Raw genomic sequence first — 4,297 nt, forward strand, 5'->3', positions numbered from 1 at the left:
CGACCATGAGTTCACTAAGCTACTCTCCTCCTGCTAAAGACGAGGAGGTCTGCTGGACGGAGAAAGAGGGTCTGTGGCTGAACGTTGTCGTGAAAGAGGAGGAGGAAGAGGAGAATATCTCAGTAAAGAAAGAAGTAGAGGGTGAAGCTGTTACCGTGAAAGAAGAAGAGAAAGACGTTACAGTGAAAAAAGAGGAAGACGCGTTCAGAGTGAAAGAGGAGGAGGATGTTACAGTGAAAGAAGAGGAAGACGCGTTCAGAGTGAAAGAAGAGGAGGATGTTACAGTGAAAGAAGAGGAAGACGCGTTCAGAGTGAAAGAGGAGGAGGATGTTACGGTGAAGGAAGAGATAGAGGAGGATTCAGGTTTTGGAGTGGAGGAGGCGGAGGAGGAGGAAGAAGAAGAGGAGGAAGAAGAGGAGGAGACTGAAGATAGGATTAACGCCAGTAAGTACAGTCTTAAACAGGGGCACCGACAATAACATTGACAGTAATACAGTGGGGTCTGAAATGATTGGGGGGGGGGGGGGGGGGGCTCTTGGCATCAGGGACAACCTTTTCCTGTTTTTAAGATAGTTTAATACAATTCTACACATTTTGACATGGCTTATGTCATGCTATCTGAGTGACTCAAACATAACAAAATGCCATTAGATTCTCCCTGACGGTCTAGTTTTTATTTTGGGGATTGTTAGTTCTCATGGATTATCTTATAATAAATAACAATAAAAAATAAATACCTCAATTATTTCCTCTATGTCCTTTATATCTGGTTTTAGTCGTTTTAAGTCTAAACTGCAACGATTCTAAATGAATATAAGGGAAACACTGGAGTAATGTTTTCCTCTCAATTAGGTAGGGGTGAAAAGTATTGACACCCCTGTTTTCAAAACCCTTTCAATACCTCACCTTGGGAGGATAACGGCACTGAGCCTTTTTCTAAGATGTTTAATGATTTGGAGAACACATTGGGAGGGATCTTAGACGATTCCCCCATACAGAGTCCTTCCAGATCCTTGATATCCCTCATCTGCACTTATGGACTGCCCCTCTTCAATTCAAACCACAGGTTTTCAATGGGGTTAAAGTCTGGAGACTGAGATGGCCATGCATTCTCATTTTGACACCAAACCACAGGTTTTCAATTGGGCTAAAGTCTGGAGACTGAGATGGCCATGCATTCTCATTTTGACACCAAACCACAGGTTTTCAATGGGGTTAAAGTCTGGAGACTGAGATGGCCATGCCATCTTAAGAGAGTCATAGTTACTGGCAACGCTTCATTGAATTTCTTCACTGTGATGTGAGGAGCACCGGGCGAAGCGGGGCTTGTCTCCTTTGAATATCATTCATTTGACATTCGGTTGATCCGCGTGGCGGTAGTTGACCCTTTTCCGGCTTACAGATTGGCCGTCAGTCGTCCTGTCAGTCATCCATGTGCTACTTACCTGGATTGAGATCGCCAAAGGGCTAGCGCTACTGTATCTGGGGTCATCCAGCTAGGGTGGGCCATCCGTTTCCTACTGCTAGGGTGGGCCATCCGTTTCCTACTGCTAGGGTGGGCCATCCGTTTCCTACTGCTAGGGTGGGCCATCCGTTTCCTACTGCTAGGGTGGGCCATCCGTTTCCTACTGCTAGGGGTGGGCCATCCGTTTCCTACTGCTAGGGGTGGGCCATCCGTTTCCTACTGCTAGGGTGGGCCATCCGTTTCCTACTGCTAGGGTGGGCCATCCGTTTCCTACTGCTAGGGTGGGCCATCCGTTTCCTACTGCTTGTCTCCGTCTGGCACTCCCGAGAAACCTGAGGGCAATATAACAAGAGGGATTATTCGGCCGGTATTTCGGAGGTAGCGCCCTCGGCTATTGTATGCAAATGTACGATTATTTGTTAGCTTATGCTTGTGTGATACCATTCCTGCCCCTCGCACCTCACTGCGTGCGTGTCAGTATTGATGGCTGTGTGTTGTGATTGGGGGGCACTTTGATTACCGTGCACTCTGTGGTTTGCTCCCTCGGCCTGCACCGTCGTCAGCGTGCACCCTGTTCTGACGACCGCCCAAGTGGTCTCCCAATTTTGTTGGGGTTTTCGTTGTTAGGAGTACCAAGGAATATCAGATCCACTTGACCTGATGCGGCCCCGGGTGATTTAAACACCCTCCTCACTCGGGGCCTCTTCCTCCAGCCGGTCGGCACGGAAACATTCTCTCAGCAGATCGATGGAGTAGAGCAGGACTCTCCGGCTCACCAGCTTTGTGAAGGCCGCCTTTTGGGACTGCGATACTCCCATTGCTCGCAGCACCAGATTGTTCCGTGTGGGCCACTTGCCCCCTACCAGGAATCCAAAGAACGTGACCTTGTTGACTCCCGAACAGCATCTCCCGGGTCGGGTAAACGTTGGCCCTCCATTTGAGCCCATCGATGAACTGGCCTTGCTTGAATCCCACTGTGGAGGGATTGGAAAGCTAGGTATTGCTGGTCTTGTCATTACCGAGGGCCTGCCTCCCTTGAGTTGCCAAGCTGATCCATTTCCTCCTGCCTCCAATCGCACAGGATTGGGCACCGCGGCGTCACTGAGCCGGTTGGATTTTCTTCGAGGGATGGCCTCCTTGTGTCGCATCCGCCTGCTCTCACCCCGTCTCGGTGTTCTGTGTAGAGCAATCCGTTGCAGGTACTCAACGGGAGGTTGAGTCACTCTTTCACCGCGGTTCTTATCATTCCAATCGATTTAGTTCAGGTCGGCTGACTTTAGGTTGCAGTGGTCAGCTTTGTAGGTCAGTCTCGGGACAGCGAAGGAGTTCAACATCTTGACCTTTTTGTGAAGTTTTTAGCGCCGCCTGCCCAATCTTGCATATCCAATCACGAAGTAGCCCGATCAGTTCCGGTTTAACAATGCCTGCCCATGGGTTTATTTCCATTCCAAGATACTTTTCCGATTCATCCGGCCCAACCATGTGCACGTCCTCTCCGTTCAGTTTCCAGGCTGAACAGTCATTTCCCTTGAACGAGGTCTCACCCTTTCCGTTGCCGCCTTTCTCAATGAAAAAACTGTGGCTGCACCTTTTAACCCTGTTAGTTGTCAGAATTGTTCCAGAATTGCCATGTTTTGTCCCATACCCTTCACCGAGCTGCTCAACAGCACCAAGTCATCGGCAAATGCTAAAGTGGTGGTCTGGCTGCCTTCCGACCCGACCCCCGAGCCGTGGTCGTTCGAGTGTTTGGATCAACGGATCCAGAGCCAGATTGAACAGCAGAGGTGACATTGGGTCACCTTGCTTAACACCGACCGACATGTCAATCTTTGCGGATTTTAATCCGTCAATGATAATGGAAGTTGTGCTTTTTCTCATAGGTGCTCCGGATCAGCTCCGGATCAGCTCCATGATGTGCTGTTCGAGGCCCCTTTGCCCTAGAACACCCTGAAGGTGCGATACAGAGTCAAAGGCCTTCGCAAAGTCCACAAATACCACCGCTAGGGGTGTTCGTTGTTTTTTTTTACTCTTCTTGATGAGCCCCTGTAGCAACATCAAGTTTTCTGAACACCACCGGGGGCGGATATGAAGCCCCTCTGTCTTGGATGTATTGGGCAGGTACGCGCCAGCCTGGCTGTGATAATCCTTGAGAAGAGCCACTATGGATCCGATGGTGATTGGCCTCCACCCTCCGCTCTTCAACCGTTCTGCTGGGTCGGATGTTTTTGGGTGTTAGGGTAGTGCGGCACTCTTTTGAAGGCCGATGGAAGGGCCCCTGACACCAGCCACATCGGAGAATAGGCTAGCCAACTTGCCTCCCTTTTGGGTCCCAACTGACCAGACTTTCTCTGGTTACTCCGTCTGGTCCCGCTGCAGTGCCCTTTTTCATTGCTTTTGAGGTTTTAAGCATACCTCCGTTGCTGAGATCAGATGCTGGAATTCACCATTGTTGGCCCCTCCTTCGGCGCGGAATTGGCCCAGCACATTGAACGGCTTCGTGGCCCGCCACCTGTTGGCAAAGGCCAGAGTGAGTTCTGGCATGGGGATGGCACACGAACCGTTCACTTCGCCGTCTAAGATTAGGGCCGCCAGTTTGGACTGGTCTTTCTCGAACAACATCTGTTGTTGACGGTAGACCGTACTCTTAACTTTCCCTCTTTTGTTACCGCTCATAGGCCTGTTTTCCCTTGTATTGTTTCCTCTGTATGTGTGTTCCCTTTCTAGGGGTGTTTGATGTATTCTCTTTTGTTCTATTCGAACTGCGACGCTGGGTTTGGGCCCCTCCCTCATAGTGGGCCCCTCCCTCGTATCGGGCCCCTTGATGGGCGTGCA

This window comes from Coregonus lavaretus (genome assembly GCF_964263955.1).
Source record: "Coregonus lavaretus genome assembly, contig: HAP1_SCAFFOLD_388, whole genome shotgun sequence".
NCBI lineage: Eukaryota > Metazoa > Chordata > Actinopteri > Salmoniformes > Salmonidae > Coregonus > Coregonus lavaretus.